General features: G+C 40.7%; 1 protein-coding gene across 2 annotated transcripts in view; it reads right to left on the minus strand.

Moving 5' to 3' along the window:
- FRY (FRY microtubule binding protein) overlaps window positions 1-12,171 on the minus strand; it is a 227,936-nt gene extending 215,765 nt beyond the window's left edge. Inside the window, exon 1 of one of the 2 annotated variants that reach the window (XM_069012422.1) lies at window positions 12,103-12,171. The gene's annotated coding sequence lies outside the window, so the exon portion shown is untranslated. Of the gene's footprint in view, window positions 1-11,925; window positions 11,968-12,102 lie in introns of those variants that run through there. The other variant, XM_069012413.1, reaches the window with a different exon arrangement.
- Window positions 12,172-21,068: the final 8,897 nt, after the last annotated feature.

Raw genomic sequence — 21,068 nt, forward strand, 5'->3', positions numbered from 1 at the left:
CTGGAATAGCTCTTGATAAACCTGTGTGAACTGCAGGCCAGTGATTCTCTAGCATTGGACCAAAACTTAACAGTGCCTACATCTCCGCTTGTGTGCCTTTGCTTGGGTATTGCTGCAGGATCCCCCAGTTAATGATGCAATGGAAATAAACTTACTCTTTGTGTTCTAGCTGCAAATTTGTGGTTATTGCACTGCCTGCCAGTGTCAGCTCACAGTGTGGTACCTTGCCCAGAGACACAGCAGGAAGAAACTTTGAGGTCATGGTGGTGATTCCTCAGAGACAGAGGTCTAAAATGAAGCTGATATTTGTTCTAGCTGGGCTGTAGCTCCAGCTCTGGTATCTGCTTTGTACTATGGACTGATGTTTGGTGTCTGGAATTATGAAGATGGGGCACAACTCTGCACTCCTCTTAATTCAGTCGTTACTTCCCATGGGCATGTGACACAGGTTACTGAGACATTTTTTTGCTAAATGAAGGCTTATAAGAAAACATTGAAACATGCTTCAAAAACAGCGATGTGGGTTTGTAACTCCTCTCTGTCAATAGCATCCTGCAGTGCGGAAGCTCATAGAAAGAACATTTTGCCCACCCCTGCCTTCAAAAATTTAACTCTAAGCTTCATCAATCACAGAGTTCCCACTGAAAGGAACACAGGAGCTATCAAAATAGCTCATACAAGTGCTACTTCTAATCCAGCACGCTGTCTGTTCATTAGCCTGTAGCAGATGGTTTGACAGAAGGTGCAAGAAATTCGTCAGCAGACAATTCTGGATTGGGAAAGTGTCTCTTTAGTTGCTTCACCTCGTTTACTTATATTTTGAAGTGCAAGGATTTACAGAAGAAAGGGCTTCAAGAACACTGAAGTAATTTATACATTGTATGCATATATTGCATTTAAGCATGTAATCTTTTGTTGTAGAAATAATGGCATCTTCTCACTGCTCGGATATTTTTAGCAGTTAATTACATAAACTAATGACACACCACCTAAAAAGAAGTTCTTGCATACTTGAAATTTTTTTACTTTATTACACAGACTTAAGTCTTCCATCAGAAAGGGTAGACAGAACACACAATTCCCATTCCTCATAAAGGCTAGTATTCCGCATATAGTTCTAAGTGCAAAAAGTTGAAAAGTGACAATCTTCTCAATCTTGCTTTATATGGAAGATTTTCCAAAGCCTATTTATCATTTCTGCCAATCTCCAACTTCAATTTCTACTCTCTTTCTTGACTAAACAGAGATCTCCATGTCTTTGCTCACAACTGGTTGGGTCAGGAAAAAAATAGCAGGGCCTGACTTATCTATCCAGCCATCAACACAGAGGAATATTTACTCTGATGTCCAAATGATGTATAAGTATTTTATTTTATTCCCTTTGTCAACAAAGTAGAGCCTAATATATGTCAACACTGAATTTCACACAACACAAACTTATTCAGAATCTTCTGTAATTTCCACTAAGCAAAGTAATATCAATATGCTTGAGGATGGCAGGTTAACTTTCACCCAGCACAGTATCACAGCACTCTACCAACAGGTAGCAGTTTAACTATTGCCTTTTGCACTCTTTTTCAAACACGGTTTTTATTATGAGAACAAAATGCTAATCTACAGTTTTAACCTACTCTACTAGTGTAATAATAACACAAACTGTATACAAAGAACTACGTGCCACAGCAACACTCAAATATGGCTTACATGGCATACTAAGGATGTATTTATTCTTCCCCACCTCCCAAGGGGGAAAAGAAACAACGAACCACCTATGTGATTTCTGCAAATACTTGAAAAAAACAGACAACCAGCTCGGCCATTTCCTCTTTTCCCTCACTTTTTAATAGTAGCAGCAATGACAAGAGTAGTAATAAGATTACAGAATGCTTCAGACATCATTTGAATACTGCTCCTTCTCAGATGGATTCACTGGCCTAAGGACCACCAGACTTTCATCAGTCACAAATTGTTCTTGAGTCCTGGAGGCAGCACCATGGATCCTCCCAAGGGATGGGGAACATAATCAGATTGTTCAAAGAATGGAAACTCATTTGTGAATAGTGGGACTGTAGATCCTGTTACTATATACCTCAAATCTAGGTACTAGCATGTGAATTACTAGACCAGAATTATTAAGGGAAGAAAGACTCCACAGCAATGCTTACAAGGCAGAAGAAAGAAAGTAGCGATAGGAAAAGGATAGCATAGAAATCACTCTAAAGACAATGAAAAATAGCCAGCTACAGAAACCTTCACTTTCCACAGTGTTTCTCTCTACTGATAACTTTGTACAAACTAAGGAAATTTTAGTCTCTTCCATTTTTTATAACAAATGCATTAAACCCCCCCTCCCAGTCTTTAAATATGCTTATAAATCTAAATTGTAAATTCACTCAAAAAATTCAGTGGAAAGCTGGCAAAAGTCAATCATGTCATCATATTAAATACCTGTATTTACAAAGAACTTTGTGCGCTGTGCAATCTGTCAGAGATAAGAGTATGCTCTTGACTGTTCCTTTTGGCATCTTATTTGTGTAAAATGCATTAGCATTTGCAGCTGAAACTCAATGCAGAATTCAGATGAAAACAATCTTGCTTCCCCATCCCCCCTAAAACAGAGAGAAAGTAAGAAGAAGCCCCCAGACCACAGCTTTTGGGCTCTGAAGTTGTATTTAATTAAAATACAAAAATAGGAACCTTAAGCAATGTAACTGCGCACAACAAGAATTAACGCTGGTTTGTTGCCAGTTGACACTATTAAAAAAAAATCTCAAAACCAAATCTAACCCATAGCTATGCCCCTGTGGGAAATATGCCTTCCTCTGGACCTTATTTCCAGCCCAGCAATCTTCAGCCACTTCCTCGGGCGAAGAATATCCACAAAGTCTCCTCCAAGGACTAATAAATAGAACAACTTGTTCCAAACAACATCACTAAGAATTTGGTATTTCCATAAGCCTATATACAGCTCTAGCGCCCTAAAAATCTTTAGACAGAGAACAAAAGGCAGGACAAGAAGCCATCCTGAGCACCAAATCCCAACTCTTTATACTGTTCACCAATCCACTTGGTCTTGGATCTGGATTCATGCCCTAAAGAACAGAGCTGCTCCAGGCTGAGCACAGCTTAGCAACATGTCCAGGTCCAGACCTGCGGACGTAGCAGTGCAGAGGACTGACTTCTGCTGGAGGCAGACCCATTCCTTTCCATCTCCCAAACTTTACCAGCACTGCACCTTCTGACTCACTCGCTCCTTCCTCCTCCTTGTTACACCTCAGAAGCTGCTCCAGTTGGATCATAGCTTCCCTGACGGTAACTGACCTTCTCTCCACCTTTCAGAAACATTCATTCTGACCCAAGACAACACTCAGGGCTAAATATACAGGCAGCTGTTCTCTCATCCTTTTATGATAGCACAATAGCAGCATTTTCCAACAAGATACAGTATGTGTACAAAGAATGAAAACAAATTGTGTGTTTTTACCTTCTGAGATGACATTAGCAAGCATTTTAGGAACTGCAAGAGCAATAAAATAATCATTTTTGTTCTGAAGGGCACCTGCCTGAATTCCAACAAGACTACTGTAAATGGCCATAGAAGTTTTGCTTGCCATGTCTAGACTGGGGAAGAAATACCACTGCAGCATTAGTAAGCCTACATGGTGACAAAAAGTCCTCATTGCTTAAGACTTCTGGTATTGATCCTAAACAGGGAAAATCAGCCATACAAAATTCTCACATGGTTCTGACACTGCCTGCCCAGACTCACAAAGTATTTTACTTCATCTTTTTATGAGAAAAACTTTGAGAAGTGAAGATTCAGGCCTAGATGATTTACAGCTAGCAAATTAGTTACAGCTAACAAATCATGCAATGAAATCTAAGAAGCTATTCAAAAAGTCAGCTTGACATGAATGTAAGAATAATGCAGATCCTTTTGAAGAATGTATTCAAACGAGTATATTCAGAGGGGTATTCTGTACTTTGACTGGGACACCAATGATTTTCAAAAGGCTTTACCTGCCCTCATTTCTTTTCCCATAAATGGTAATTTCTTCCCATAAATGGTCATTCTTTATTATGCTCCGCATTCATCCCATCTCTATCCAATCTCACCCTTCCAATGCCTTACTATCAATCTATCAAGTTTCCTTAAATTAAAAACAACATTCATTTTTGCAATCTTTGCTTTTCTTTTTATCTCCCTCTTCAGGATTTGACTTCTCATCTCCTGTTTTTACAGCAAGACAACTCCTGAGAATGTATAGCATGTCAATACCAATAGCACACTTCAGGGTCCTGCAAGGTTTAACTGTGATGGATCATTATTGACAGAAACCAGTTTTCTATTCTTTTTCCTGCACTTATAGAAGCAAGATATTGATTTTAACTTGTTATGGGACAACTTCCTATTTGCATGGTATGGATTAACTTCAAGATGACTTCTGTAATATGACTTCCAGAACAAGATTGCTAAATGACACTGCAACAGACCAGAACTGAAATAACACATCGTAAAAACCACCCCTGCTCAACCTGAGTCAAACATGGGGTTGGAGTATGTGACTCCACAAGTATTTCTAGTAGAGGAAGCAGAAGCCTTATATTTACAGTATATGTTAAAGCTACTCTTCTTTACAGGTGACCTAATCCTACATGTGACTCTGCACTCCTTGTACAAACTCTTACAGACATTCAGGATAGTAAGGATATCAAGTAAAGGACATTAAGTAAAACAAACACTCATCAAAATGTCTTGCCTGAATGAATTGTAGCTATTACTGCTTACAAAATATCCATGAAATCTTAGAATTTACAGGGGAAAAAAATGCGGGTCTGACACTTATTAAAAATAAGCCAGTATTTTTAGAAGTGCCCTATTGACACTAGGCATTACAAGAAATATTATCTGGTTTCAGCACATGTTTTAAACTTTTCATGCACAAATAATTTCTTTTTGGGGATATATCTCTTTAAGGACAGCATCAAAATCCCAAGTGCTGCAGAATAATTAAAATACAGATTTCAGGTCTGCTTTGCTAAAGCTAAGAAGCTTATGTGATCACAAGGTCTTTGAACATCTCTCTCCTCCCCTCCCAATAGTTTTGAACCACTTGACAGATATTACTGTTTTTTGACAGGATAGCAACCCCTAAGGTAGTTAAATTGCTACATGCTTTACAGAAACAGATGGCCAAGTAAAGAACAAGCTTCTGACAAACAGCTCCAATAGACGCCCTGAATGAGATGAAGGCTGCAGTATGGATTCACATCGTATTCCACATTAGCAGAGTCCACACGGAGAGAAACCTTACCATGCCTTCAACATAATAAAAACATTGATCATAACCACCAGAGGAACCACAAGACACAAATTCTTAAGAAAATGAGCTTTACTAACTCCAGACTTCACAGGAGGGCATGCTTGCTGTTAACAGTGATCACATTTAATCAGGAGACAGAAGAAATAGGCAAATATAATTTGAAAGTTGCAAATCATGTTATTTTATTTTTAATTTTCAATCTTCTAATAGAGGTCATCTAATGAAACTACTACTAGCCAAAACAACCCCTCTCTCAGAACACCTATTGCTACAAATATCCCTAACAAGCAATGCATACAACTTTGTATGTATATAAGATGAAGAATTTTAAGATACTGAAAATATTAATTTAATAATAGCCAAGTTGAAAGTGCATCTGTAGACTAACCAGATCCATTCAGTAATTTCTGGACAAATTTTAAGCGTACAGCTTTCCTTCTAACTAATTTCAAACCTCACCATGCTGTGGAAAAGAAAAAAAAAGTGAGACTGATGAATTCAGTAAAGTCTGTTAAAACTGCCTTTTAAACAGCAATGTATGGAATCACCAACTCAGGAGAAGTCCATGCAGCTATAGTACAATTAAAAACAATTATGTTACCTGTTGTCTGTCATTTCCCCCTCAGTGCCAACATTAACTACAGCATCATTTGTGGTATTTCATCACACACACAGAGGTTAAAGTCATGCTCTTGCCTAGCAACACTAAGGTTGTCAGTCACAACAAGTAAGCCTGTTTCTACCATAGGAGAAATTTAGCTCGCTTTCTGAAAGCACCAGTTTGTATCTTCCTTATGCTAAGTACACAAGTATGCAGTACTTTTTCCAAAGAACAATAGCATCTATTCAAAATATTTTTGCTTTTGCATGGAATTAGATTTTTAGTAAAGACATCTGAAAGAGAATGTTAAGGATGTGGTAGCTGTTTTCATCAAGTTAAAAAAGACAAACCCAAACGTCACTGCATTGTTTTTATACAGCTTGTCAGGTACACATAAAATGATCACAGTGAAAATCCTGCAGGGAACAAATAGAGGTGTTCTGTTTCCAAATAAAGCCTTCCACAAGTTGAGATACAGATTCTTTTTCAGTGATCTATTGTGCAAAGAACCTATTTCTCTCTAAATAAGAACACACCTATTATTTAACTTAGAAGACAGCAATATCCTATAGCACTGCTAAATGTCCTCCACTCCCTTACATATGGGGCATCCTGAGAAGTTCCAGTCCTACTCCAGTGAGGTGCTCCAGTTTGCAATCCCATGCCTAATTTATATGCTCTGTCACGACCTGGTAGGAAAGTTTTGCAATTGCTGCTCCAAGACAAACCACACATTATGATGAAAAGAATAAAATAAATCTACATCCTAACAATCACTCATTTACAATGACGACTGACACTTGTATTTGAACTCCTTTCAAAGCACTCTAATTACCTGTGCTCTTACATAACTGAAAGAAAACAAAAAGCTCTACCATGAAGCATGGGCTAATATTTTATAGACATTAGTAATACTATTTGTAATATCACTTTTTTTTGCAGCTCATTTAAAAATATGGTAAGAGGTTTATGAGAATCTTTTTTTCTGAAGCACAAATTTCCAAGAATTAAGTCCTAAATATGACAGTAAACACCTACTACATTTTTAACCCCCCTTTTAGACATTTGCCTAAAGCATTTAAGGACATTTCTTGGTTGACATGGATAATACAACATTAAGTCAAGGAACGCTATGATTTTTACCAATGTTATTTTGGGAAATAAACTTCAATTACTAGGTACAGGAATCTAGGTTTTAAATTTAGTTCTCAGCTCCTGTGACTGCAGTCACCAGAAATTCTCCCATCGTTTATTCAGCCTGACACTGCCACCTATAGCAGTCTCGTGCTTGCAGCAGTGATGCCAGCACTGATGAGAACAATGTGTGGTCGTGTTGCAAACACAAAGCATTTTGTGAAAAACAGGTTTGGATCATGCATTAATACAGACATTAGTGACCGACCACTTAAACTGGTGGAGTTGTCATGGGATTAACACAGCAGCCTACTGACTTCTAGTCTGGGAAAGATAACCCTCGAGCAGGAGCAACAGCACTCCTTTCAGGGCCAGTTTGGTGTATACATGCAAATAATGGATTTCTTCATGGAAGAGAGAGATGTAAAGCCATCCACCACACACAGAAGCTGAGGCAACACTGATTTGGAACAGCACTATCTGCAATTTAAATCAAAGTTCCAACATGTAAGTCCTCAAACATAGTATGGAGCCTGTCAGGAGCTCATGGTAGGAACTGCCTAATTTCACCGTTTCAAAACCCTCCGTGGGGCTGCATGTGAAATCTATAAAGTTCAGAAAAGTCAGAAAAAATTCCTAATCAATAACATAATGAAATTTATACTTAGACTCACAGGTATTCACTGACTAATACTGACTGGTCCCATTACACCACACAATGAACTTACATACAGCGCATAACTTATTCTTACCAGAAGCCATCAACATCAAGAATCTAACAGTATTCAGAAGCAATTGCTTAGAATAACTGAGAGATGATAAGCATCCTACATTCAAGATGATATCACAGGGGAATTAAACAATATTCAGGAACAGACTGTACTATAACAATGGTTTTTTACCCCCACTTTTAAGTCAAGCCCATAGCTCAGGAGACTCAAGTAAGTATGTATCAGGGTAATTTCAGGCTTTTTTGTAGATGCTGTTTATATGTAAAATACTTGAACACTCACTAGGACAACTGTTGGAACACAAGTTCCAACAAGTTTTCCAAGTCCAAAATAAAAGACCTAATTAGCAAGTACAGGCACAGTCTCTATGCCAATTCCACAAGAGAAGCTGAGAGATATGCACCCCCAGACCTTCCTACAAACTGGTGATAATGTGATTCTCTGAGAAACAGTTTCTGTTCCAGACCTTGTCCCAACACAAATAGAAAAAGCAATCTGCAACTGTGCAGGTCTCATACCAAGACGAGTTGTCACTACTACAGTTCAAACAATAAACTTTGTGGGCAGAAGAACCTCTTTTTCCCAAATGTCACATTAACCCCAATCATTGAATCTGGTGGAAAATACTAGAGTGAATTTGGCCTGACTCTGGAAACAGTTTGGCAACAAGCAAGTGAATAAAACACCAGCATAAACTATCTGCCCCTCAAATTAGCCACAGATCTAGACTGGTTACTTTTATCAGCAACAAGTATGCCCAAAATTATCACAATTATGCATAATAACATCTGAAGAGGCTATTAAACATTATTCAGGTTTTAAGCCAATTCCAAACTACAAAGCATCAGATTCACCCTGAGCACGGGATGCAAATTACCTCACATTTGTTCTCACAATTCCCTCTGAAGCATGTTTTATTAGTCATTGTCACAGACCCCAGGTTTAATTTAGCACAGCCATTCCAACATTCAGTCCTCCGGGCCATAAAACTGAAAGCATATGAGCTGCATTATGAAATTCTGTCCTGTAACAATAAAGTTAAAGCTACTGATGGCCTTTCTGTATGCACCACAATAAGCAAACCATTTGTAAGTCTAACAAGAGCATTCACAATTTTATGCTGTTGACCAAATTCAAACCGAAATTTATTATACGAATCACTGCTATCCCGATGATCACCTCTTCCAAGACTTTAATCTTAACAGTCCAAGATAAAATGTTTTTCCAACTATGCAAATCACCCTCAAATACTGTCAAAGAAAATACAGCCTTTATACCACCAAAAAAAGTTTTATTTTGTGGAAGTATAATATGTCATTTATTTATTTATTTAACCAACCATAATTACATGCTAGCAGGAGATTAATACAGGCTGGGAAAAACAGACTAAGCAGTCCACTTTTGAAATGGAAAATACCATTTTAAAAGACCTAAAATATTAGTGGTGATAAAATTTAAAATCTTGAATACATAATCTAGAATTTAGTAAGCTTGCAGAAGAGATTTATAAATGTACAGAGTATCTAAGACTCACACAGTCATTACAGGACTAAATAAAATAATATGAAACAACACCACAAAAAAACCAACCCACAGATTCGATTTCTTCCTGAGTGGAAGCTCACTACAATTAATACAAGCCAATGAGTGTTCCCGTCATTATAGAAAGGCAGCTGCTATCTGGACATGTGAGTTAAATTATTTATCAAATGATTCTAAATATCATCAAATTCAGTGCAGACAGTCATTCAAACAGCTTCTAATAAATTATTTGATATGGCTCTAATGGAAAGCATAAGTTATTCAGAAGTATGTGCTATTAAGCAGCATCATACCAATGTTATGAAATTCTATCCAGACATGTCCAGAAGTGACATGCTATAAGTCACATTACAAATATACTCCCCTGCTTTTGAGGTATTATCAGCAACACCCAAGAATTTACACAAATTTAGAAGCAAATAATTTTGACAGCCTTATGCCATGGTGGAGAACAAGCATGTTTTTATTCTGCAAAGCCCAGAAGCTTTTTTAAATTTTTCTGCTGGACAAAAAAAAAGGTGCCCACATCATTTACCACATCAAGAGCATCATAAATATCAACCAACTCCAGAGCATTAAACAACGCCTATATAGTACAAAGGCAACTTCTCAGTAATGACAGGTTGTACTGTATTGTTCAAGGCACATCCCTTCCTGAGTAAAATTATTTCAAGACTAAAGCCAAAAAGCTTTCCTTCTATTAAAATGAGTAGACTCTCTGTCATTCTAAGAGACTATATATGACACTGTTGATGCTGAGAGGACTCTAGAAAAATTGGGAGCAAACTGTCTCAAATTCAGGTTAAGGAACACAAGACCAATGGACAGAGATGGGTAAATTATTTGAGATATTTATTTAAGGGAAACACCAACAGTTTTCATCAGGTGCTTATGCATTTCAGATTAATATGCTAATCTGCTATTAACCACATTTAAATGAATAGGAAATGTTAAGTAAATGTTTGGGATTAATGCATTTTCAATTTAAAATAATAAAATCTAGCTATTATACTTAAAATGACATCATGAAATGATCAGTTCTTTGGTTCAAAACACTAGCATGGTTTCTGCTAGTTTCTAGAACTACAGATGTACATGACTATGGTCACCCATGCATGCACAGTAACAGGATAAGAAAAACATAAACAAATCGCAACACAGGAAATTAACAATAGATTAACAAACAAAAAATTCACCCCAAAGGTGGTCAGACACTGGCACCACCACAATCACAGAGACTGCGCAACCTCCATTCCTGGAAATACTCAAAACTCACGTGGACAAAGTCTGAGCAACATTACCCAACCGGACTTGCTTTGAGTGTGGAGGCAGAACTAGGTAACATCCAGAGGTCCTTTGCAATTTAAAATACTCTACAGTTCAGTCCTTTTTTTTTTCCCTAAAGTCCTTTCCTTATTGGAGGTATACTTTTCCATTTTCATTTACACTTCATTTTACATAAGTATCCAAATTATTTGCAGTGGCTTCAAAATAAAAATCAGAACTCTGTTTTGCAGGCAATCATGACAAGATCATTGATACAAATGATGTAATAATACACATTTGGCACAATAAGACCCATTTATTTTATGGTCGTTCCGTCACCGGAGGCTGCTAAGATACAGTAGCTAAAACAAAAGCAAAATATTCATTTACAAAGTAATAAACAGCTCTGATCCTCGCAGGCTGTTATCACTCCTTCAGCCTGCATCACCCACATGTTGCAGGCGTTTGGAGAGGAGTGAAAGGACAGCAAACGAAGGAAACGACAGCTCAAAGAGCTCGAGTGACCCTGTAGGAAGTACTGCATGAATCAGGTGTGCACATACATCAGACCTCGCGTCTCACACCGAAGACACACTGCAGAGGACAACGCCATGAGTACCTTTGTTCACATGCTTCAGAGGTGACCTTAATGAAGACGTAGTAAAAGCATCCTGTGTGCACCTGTGGATATTAACCGGCCCACAGCTGCCTATATCCCTGAAACATTTTTTTTCTCTCTAAAAAAAAAAGGCTTAAAAAAAAAACCCACCACGAGGCCTCCAGAACCAGTTTCTTTCCCCCTCCTTAAATAAGAACCGTGCTATTTTTAAGACGCATTGTGATGGGAAGCACATCTAAAAATAAGTTTGCTGGCGCTCGGCGGGCCAGTGTCGCTCCCCATGCCCGTCCCCGGCAGGGCAGCCGGCCCGGTCCTCGGTCCCCGGGGCCGCCTCGGGCGGGGAGGGGGCCGGGGCTGCAGGTGGGGAGGCGGCTTTGTCTGCGATCGGGCGCTAAGCGACGGCGGCGTCAAGGCGGGCGGCCGCCGGCTGGCGACCGGGCTCCGAGGAGGAGGCGGAGGGGAAGGGGGAGCCCCTCCGTCACCGGCATCCCCGAAACTTTTCTCCGAGCCACCGCGAGGGAAGAGACGCCGCCGCCGCGAGCCCCCGGAGCGGAGCCGGGGACCGCCCGGTGTCCCCGCCTCTCTCCCTCCTCGTCCGCCGGGCGCGGCCGAGCGCCGCCTCCCCGCTCCGGCCGCCCGCCATCCGCCGGGACGCGCCGGGACGCGCTCCGCCGCCCTCCCCGCGCCGCCGCCCGCCCGCTCACTCACCCGCGCCCGGCGAGCGCAGCCACCGGCGCCTCCTGCCCTCGCTCCCTCCCTCCTGTCAAGTTGAGCCCAGCCTCCCTCCGCCCGACCTCCCTCCGCCCGGCCCCTCCTTCGCCACCGGGAGCCGCCGCCACCGGCCAGGCCCTCCCCCAGCGGAGCCGGGCACCGCCCCGCTCTCACCTGGTCCTGCCGCCGCCGCCGCCGCGGGGGGAGCGGGGCAAGATGGGGACAGCGGAGGCGGCTCCGGGCAGTCCCAGCCAGCGGCGAGATCGCGCCGCCCCGCCCGGAGCTCCCTGGGCTCCTCCCCGCCGGGACGCCCCGAGAGGCGAGGGGGGCGGTGGGCCGTGCCGGGCTGTGCCGTGCCGGGAGCGGGCAGGCATGGCGGGCGGGGCCGCCTCCTGCCCCTCGTGGAGACACGGAGCGACCTGGGCGTCGCGGCAGGAAAGCGAGGCAGCTTTCCCGGGAGAGCCGGCCGGGATCACGCCGCTCTCTCGGGAGGAGGTGGCAGGAGCCCGGCGGTGGGGTTGTGGAGCCCGGCTGGCAGCGCCGGTAGCGGCTGCAGGCCGGGCGGGTTCCCTCTGTGTCACACGATCCCGGCGCCGCTCTCCGCAGCAAGTGTGCCGGGTCAGATAACCCCGCTCATAAGGAGAGATCCTCGATGTGCGAAATAGAAAAAAGGGTGTAGAATGGGGGACTTTCAGGAAAGCGGCAGTGCCGGTAGTGCCTGACAGCAGGGAGGTCTTAAACTGAAGTCGTGGTCGGGGAGCGGGTCTAAAATAAGGCGGAAAGGGTTAAGTGAAGTCCAAAAAAAAATGAGAAGGTGCAGTGAGTGCTCTGCGCTGTGATCGGGAGGAGCAGGAACTCGGTGCCACTGCTGAGAGGCATCCCGGGGGGAACAGCGCTCCATTATCTGCTCGTCGAGGGGATGGTGAAGGATGGGGTTTTAAGTCTGCGGTGTCAGATAACTTAAAAGGTGACAATATGTGTGAAAGGAGTCAACAAGGAAAGACTTAAACCTGTTCATGTTGCTTTAGATCATTTGTAAGCGGTAGGAATACAGACAGGTATGAGAAGGTTGTTCTTATAAAGGTGAATTTGTTTGCTTGGGAAGTAAAAAGTTTGTCAGCTGTAAATACTAAGATAGATACCAACGTCTACTCAGCTTTGGGCAGATAGGCTTGTAAAAGCAGATTGGTGTCTTTTTCCTGCAAGGAACACGCTGTTCGTCAAGCAGCATAGCTGATGAGGCCTGGTTGCCTAGAGAGGGAGGGATGTTCGTTCTCCCTGTTTATTTCTGCTGAGTCCTCTGGATCTCTCCCTCCTGCCAAAGTCACCTGTAGTTTTTTCCTCCTGCCTGCGTGCTGGGCTGACATCCATGTGCAGAGCACCAGTCAGGAGATGTGTCATTACTCTTTCCAAATTAGTAAGAGGCTCAAGTAAAACTATGAAATTAGTGGCAATATTAGTCAAGAGACTAATTGAGGTGTCTCTTCTACTCTTTGAATTCTTGTGAAATTTCAGAAAATACAGTGTCTTTGAGATTTGTATCCCAGTTCTCCACTTGACTTGTCAAACTGGCAAAGGCTTCAAAATCTGTGAAGGGCATGGTCTGACAGACAAAAGGACAGAATAACAAAATAGTCAGATAAGCCCCACATCACTTAGGGTTTATTCCAGGCTAAAACTGGACCACATATGACTCATGTTAGTTTGTCGTCTATTATAAAGCGTATTTATATTACAGTTAGACACCTCTGTGGGACCTAAATTTTTGTGAATCTCAGTAATTATGGATGGTAATTCTTTATCCAAAAAGGATGTATCTAACAGTGTCACAGGCTGGTGAAAAATTAGGTATCGTCTCTATATCATCCATACACCATCTGTGCTGTGCATTACTGCCAGGCAGCACAGAGCCATTAAGGGAGAGTGGGGTAATAGACCTCCGCCTGCCTTTTAGTGCTCTCAGCATTCTGCAGTGCAAGCTCTTAAATGTTCTGGGTCAATGTCAGAGCGTTCAGAGTGAGGAGGTAACAGACAGTGTTTTCTACACCATCAGCTACCTCACTGCTTCAGCCTTCCCTAAAAGCTCATCTTTGATGTTCTCTAGGAAAAGGGCATATAAATACTTATACCTGAGAACTGTATTCCCCTTACTGTGGGTTCATATTTCCTGTTCCCTTTTCCCAATTAACCAGCTTTACTGTATTCCTCAATGCATCCCCTTACTCTGCAGATGATGTCACTTGTTTGTCTTGGTCTGGAGGCATCTCATCTACCCAGACATGTATGTTGGGGATTATTTTATAAAAAAAATCAGGATCTTCATTATAGATATTGACTTTTATAACAATTCATTAGAAAAGGAAGGGCATTCTGAGGAGATACAGGGAAAACATTGTCATTACCTTGAGCACCTACAATGTCTTTGCAAGCTGTGCCATCTTATAGGTTGAGACTAAGCTCTTGGAAAACATCTTGGAATTTTGTAGGGGTGTAAAGTTGCATGAGAACCCCAGTTAAATCTCTATACATGACTTGCAAAAGCCACTGGGAACCACGAATTTAGAGGTTATACAGTAACCTAATTTAAAGGTTACACAATATTCATCTCCTAGAAGGCAATGAATTAAATCTTGGCTGACTCCCTAGAGTACACTTACCAATGCAGCTGAGCCATTATAGGATTGATGGTGATTGTGAGTGCTGGGACAAAGTTTCTGCCATTCAAGGGAAAAAGAGGAACAGAGGGAAAATTGTGATTTATAAAGGACTGAGTGAGCCCCTGTGTCTTCAGGGCAGCAAGATTTTGTAACTGCATTTAGCTAGGATATCTCTTAAAGCCACAGGTTAGAGAAAATCTGATTTTCTAATGCTTGTAAATGACAGTTTTGAGAACCAGTGACATCCTGTAGAAGGCTATTCTGTCCCATCTGTACTTTTGGGTGTAGAAGGAGGGAGCTACGACAACATAATGCTTTATTTATCTATTACTCTTTGAAATACTTGACTTTATTAAAAAGTGAAACACATTATATCCTGTGTCTCTGTGTCCCATATTTGACAAACACTAGAAGCAGACAAAAATAGGAAATAGTCAGGTTGTGATGTGTTTGACAGTGACTGGAAAGGGCCAGCATTAATTGTGTGTCATTCAAGTGCCCCCCACTCCCATGAAAACCAGGAAGGGAGATGATGATGAAGATATTATGGGGGCTATACTGGGAAAAAGAATTGGTTTGCTGAATGTGGGGACCAGGGTATGAAGTGGAAAATTGAAGGACATTGTAAAGGAGACAAACTGATGTGGAGGAAATATTGAACTGGAATTAGTGCAAAAAAGGTCACTGCATGGAAGAGGAAGGAAATGGAGTATATCTGAACTCTTTTGGCCTTATTTTCTATGATTTATCTAATAACAGTGGCAGCTCTTCATAATAGTAAATAACAATACTTAAGTCCCTTGCAAGCAAATTAGAGTGCCTGTGTTCCTACAAGAATGCTGAAGGCTGAATTTCCAGCCTGAAATGATTACTCACAAGGTGTGCATTCTTGCTGGCTGCAGGACTGAGACCTGGGCTGTCATTTAATGAGCTGGCCTGCACACTCGTAAAGATCACGTGATTTGTGTGGAAGCTCTCTAAAGCTCAGTATATTTTAGAGTAGGAAGCTTTTAACGTTTGACCTCTGCATCATTTGGTCTTAAAGATGCCTATTTTGATAACTTAACAGATATTTGGAAGCTACATGTAACAGAAATTTTATAGCACAACTTTTAATGAGAAGGAATTTTGTACACTGACAGAGTGATATGCAAGAGCAGTTTGGATTTATTTGGTTTCTTCATTTCTCAGTTTCCAGGGAAACAAGGAAACATGCTTGAAATGAATGTCTGGAGAAATAATTTGGAGTTGCAAAAGATAATTTATTAGTTTGATTATATTAATAACAAGTAGTTTTCCTAGTTTGGACATTTTGACACACCTGAGAGCAGAATAGTGTCACACTGTATTTTGGAAGAGAGTGCAACTCAACTAACACAACTTTATTTACCCAACTTTTCTGCTTCTTCTCAGTTCTTCAATTAATGGCCTATCAACAATGAAGGAAAAGGAAAACTTTCAGAAAATTTCAAAATTAACATATTCAAATGATTTGGTATGATGATAGGGACAGGGCATTATGCACCTTCTGCTTGACTCTTGACTCTTGCCTGTTTTTTTGAAGTGTACTGAGATCAAGTGTTCTTCAGCTGTTGCATTACATTTACTTACACTTTGGTAGCACTCAAAGATCAGCTTTTTGCTCAGTTGTGACAAGTTCTGTTAAATATATGATTTTTCAAATTCCTCTTCCTAAGATAATGAATACTGCATTAGCAGAGATAAAAGAGGAAGTTTTTAGTGCTAAGAACTGAAACTTCCTTTGTCTCCTGATACTGAGAACTATTTGTAAGCAAAGTGTAAATATCTACAATTACATCATTTTGTACTAAGCAGAGCTCATCTATTTCTTTTAATTTAGATCCAAGAAAATCCTGTTTCCGTTCACTGAAGGCCAGGATCACAGGAAGGCATAGAAATTACATTCTTATATACAGTCTCAGTTGTTTCCAGTGTCTGGAATGGATCTTACCTTTAAAAAGTTTGCATTTCTTAGTAGCGTCTTTTGTCCAAGAGTGTCTTATTCTAACAATGAGGTATCAGGCAGGACTCTGGCAGCTACTGCCTGGTGAGATGGGTGGACTGACCTCTGCCAGTTTCTGTTGGTTGGGCTGGGGGTGGACAGACTGAATGGGAGGTGATGGTGGAAGTACTTTGGCATCTGTCAGAAGTGAGGAGTAAGTTAGATAACTGCAAAACACCAGTTGCAAAACATGCCACATGGAGATTCATCCTTGGGGAATAATGGAGGAAATGCATTTTGAAAAAGGCTTTTATCAGTTCTTGGAGTGAGGCACCATCTCGATGTACTCACATTTTGTCCCTTCTAAAGGACTCAAGCATTCAGTGCAGTTCTCAGTAGATGCTTACCTCTCTTTGTTGTTTTTACCTGTGCAAAGGGACTGCAAAAAGGCGATGATTTATCACACTGCACAAATGATTTCTCTAATAGCATGGTTTGATTTGGAGCAATTTTGAATAGGGTCACAGATGATTGGGAAATAAGCCCTAATGAAGCATTTATAGTTGTTTAACAGGACTTACAATACTAGACCAAGCACGGAAATAATTTTCCCCGCTGTAGAACATTTGACAAAGCATACAGAAGATGTTACTCACTAAATATGCACTACACCAGCTTTATCTTTATGCTGCTTCCCTGATCTGCACTGGTGAATTACATGGCTGTGCCTTGGACAAGACGTACGGGAATCTAACTTTAGTCTGCTTCACTGGATTTGTGTGTACCAGCATGACCAAAGTAATGTCACACAAATCCAGCGTGTTTTCACTTGTTAAGATTTTAGAGACACTGGAGACCCTAATTTTAGGAGGACTTCTCATGCTCACCTGGAGACTGTCAAGAGAGGTAATAAGCCTGGTATGTGTTAAAACATGGACTCTTTGAAATTCTAGAAACACGTGCTGTTTCTGACTCTTATTATGTCTCAAATCAAATGTTCTGCTGTCTCAGTAGTACGAGGGCTGGCTGGAGATTATTGCAAAATGAGTCAAATATCCAGTAAGAGGCCTTTCTCACTTACACTTCACAGCATATACTGCTTGTTCTTCATAGGTGTTGCATCAGTGGAAACAAAGCTTCTCCAAAGTGGGAGGTGAGACCTTCTTAATGAATTAAAGATCTTAATAGAAAATACAGGACTGAGCTGACATGATGAGGCTACTTGAGGAACAGTGGTTGAAACGTATGTATGTGTGTGCTGCTCATGTAAAACTAGTTCCCTTTGCTGCCCAAAACATCATCACATTTCCCGAAACTCTAGAAAGAAAGTAGGATATAATTAGACCTTGCTTTCATGTCTATGCTTAGAATCCAGGTGACTTAAGCAGCTGTCCCTTGGCTTACTTTCTTTTCAAATTTATTATGAATGATGAAACTGTTTTGCCCATATACTAAATTTTGAAGCAACAAGCAGGAGAGGCTTTTCACCTGAGGGCAAAACACTTGTACCAATAAATCAGCTGGACAAACAGGTGGAAGTTGGAAAGGTAGCATAAAGTGGACAGGCTTCAGCCTTAGCCCCTGATGGCTTTGAAATGTGTTGGTTGCATGTATCAAGGGCATGTGTATCCTTGAACTGGAATTTGTGCAAGAAAAGTCACGGCATGGAAGAGGAAGGAAATTGAGTATATCTGAACTCTTTTGGCCTTATTTTCTATGATTTGTCTAATAACAGTGGCAACTCTTCATAATAGTAAACAGCAATACTTAAGTCCCTTGCAAGATACAGCCCTGTGTGTTTTCAGCCTTTTTCTCTCACCACACTCATGGTGAGCTGTAACACAGAGCACCAGATCACCACATTTTGCTTTGCACTTGGGAGTCCTCTGGGCTGGAAGGGTGGTGATATGGTCTGATACAGTCTGCTTCTGCAGCTGTTGTAGCTTTTGTTTCTCATTTATCTGGGTGAAAATCAATTCTACAACCTGTCCTCCTGCCTCCTGTTCCTCTACATCCCTCTGGTGTAAAGGATTTACCTCCTTATACAGTACTTTTCACTATAAAACGGAAAGTGGTGAATCTCACCTTTGCTAAGCGTGAAGTAGTGATTGTAAGTGCAAGGACAAAGCAATACAAATCAAGAAGAATGGTTTTAACTTTTATGAACAGGTAAAAATGGGCAGGAGTGCATATGCTTCCTTAGAAATTGTCAGAAATTCCCATTTATTCCTCAGACCCAGATGCGCAGCAGAAGTTTCTAGGCTGTCTTTTCTGGTATCATTAGTTCTGTACCTGAAGTTACCATATGAGGCACAGGGCTATAATAATCTCATGCTCTCTGTTTCTTGTGCTCATTTCACATAACTGTGTAGTGTGTCACCATCCTAAATTAACACTGGCTATTACCAAGGGCTCTGTCTTCTTATGCAATGCAATCTTCATTGTAGGAGTCGTAGTTTTCAGGGCTATTGACAGAAAATACAAACCTAAAAAGTCATGAATGTGCTTAGATAGATAAAAATTGTGGAGTTTTTTAAGCACAAACTTAGGGCAGCATCCTTTCTAGAGCTTTTTATGGGATAAAATTAATACTTAACAATAGCTACCTTTTTTATTACAGATCCTACTTAAAGGAAGTTGTTCTTAATTGCATACACGCTCTGGGTGGGATTAATCTGCTTTAGCACATATGTCTGGTGCCCTTTGAGAAACCCTGGGGCAGCCAAGACATTTGTGTGGAGTTGGCAGGTATGGATGGGGACATGTGGGGATGCCTGCCCTTCCAGAGACCGTACTTAGGCTCCTCAAATGGCGCTAGACACTTATTTTAGACAGCTGAATTTCCACCTTCCTGGCAAGGACTTGCTTGGCAGAATTCTTCATGTGCACATTTTCAGGTTTTAGAAGTCCTAATGCTCATTTGGAATTTAATTTTAGTAGGAGTTTGCCAGAGCTAATACAAAAGAAGTGGTGTCACATAGCTGGGCACTGAAGAGGGGCAGAGAAAGAAGAGCAGGGAAGCAATAAGAGCAAGACATTCCACTTTGGTAAATCATGATAAAGTCAGCTGCTTGTATAACCAGAATCCACAACTGGAATTCACAACCAGAAAATGGGGGTATCACTGCTACCCTTTGTTCATGGCCAAAATAGGTGTTGAGCTGTGGATTTAATGAGAATTGAATATGGGTCTGTGCAGAACCACATTGCCTGAAGGAGCCAGTGAAGGTATATAATTAGATTTCATATGGTCACTGCTGGATTAATAAAGTCATAAAGTACTGATTCCTGTGCCAGCCTGAGTATTTCTCTGCTTTCTGCCCAAATTTCTTTGCATTTCTTTGTGTGTTGGCTTCCATATATACTGCCAGGTGTGAGCCTTGCTGCATAATGTGACTTTTTGGTGAGATTGGTTAGGCTTATTGCTACCAAAAAGCCAAGACTAGTGCTTTGAACAACTGAAGGGATATTTCACAGCTCAGAACGAAAATAAGAATATAGGTTTTCTGTACAGAAAATAGTTGCTTTTCAAAACTGAAGATAGCACACAAACCTGCATTAAAATAGTTCTGGGCACTGAAAACCTGTGGAATAGGGATGATGCTTTGAGTGAACCATTAATTTAGAGATTTACTACCCTGTATTATTCATAATTCTTCCTAATGTCAGGGTAAACTTAGGCAAATACATTTCATATGTGGTTTAATGGTGTTGGCACTTTAAAACTCCTACTTTTTATGTATTCTGAGAGCAAGGGCTGTGTCTAAAAGGTCCAAACATAAATATGGTCAATTTAGTGCTTTCAGGAAAGTCAAGGATGTGTTCGTTTGAAAACACACTGATTTCAATCAGTGGTGTCAGAAAGTCTAGATGGTTTGAAGCTGAACCCTAAATAGCTAAATTTAATTGTGTGGGGTTTTTATATACACCAGAAAAATAAGACTAAAAGTCATATTGTGTTAGATTATAGGCTGTTTATTAGGAATACTATAGCTTTAAGTAATATTAATAGTTTCAGTACTGATGACACAAATTTTATATCCGTTTTATTTCTTCTCAGCTTCTGCTTTCTGAAACCAGAAACAATATTTCTTTGAGGTACCAAGATGTATCTCAAAATGTGCTGACCCAGTTCAGAGTACACTTTTCTAAAGAACTTGGTCTGCCTACCCACAGTGACTGAGGACATGGATTTTTAAACAAGATTTTTAAAATTGCCTAGGTTAATTGTTTACAAAATTAGGAGGGGATAAACAGCTTGCTCATGATAGCTTCACAAATAATTCCATGATTTCTTAAAAGCTGAATGTAATGTAAGTAAAGCCAGAAACTTCCATACTCTTGCAAAATTGACATGTAAAAATAATGTCATAAGATGCTCTTTTGAAAGGAAGACAATCTGTGTGCTAGTTTTGCTTGGGGTTGGTGTAACTTTATTCACAGTAGCAGGTATGGAGCTGTGTTGTGGGTTTGTGCTGGAAATGGTGTTGATGACACAGGGATGTTTCTGTTGTTGCTGA

The sequence above is a fragment of the Aphelocoma coerulescens genome, chromosome 1 (genome assembly GCF_041296385.1).
Source record: "Aphelocoma coerulescens isolate FSJ_1873_10779 chromosome 1, UR_Acoe_1.0, whole genome shotgun sequence".
Taxonomy (NCBI): domain Eukaryota; kingdom Metazoa; phylum Chordata; class Aves; order Passeriformes; family Corvidae; genus Aphelocoma; species Aphelocoma coerulescens.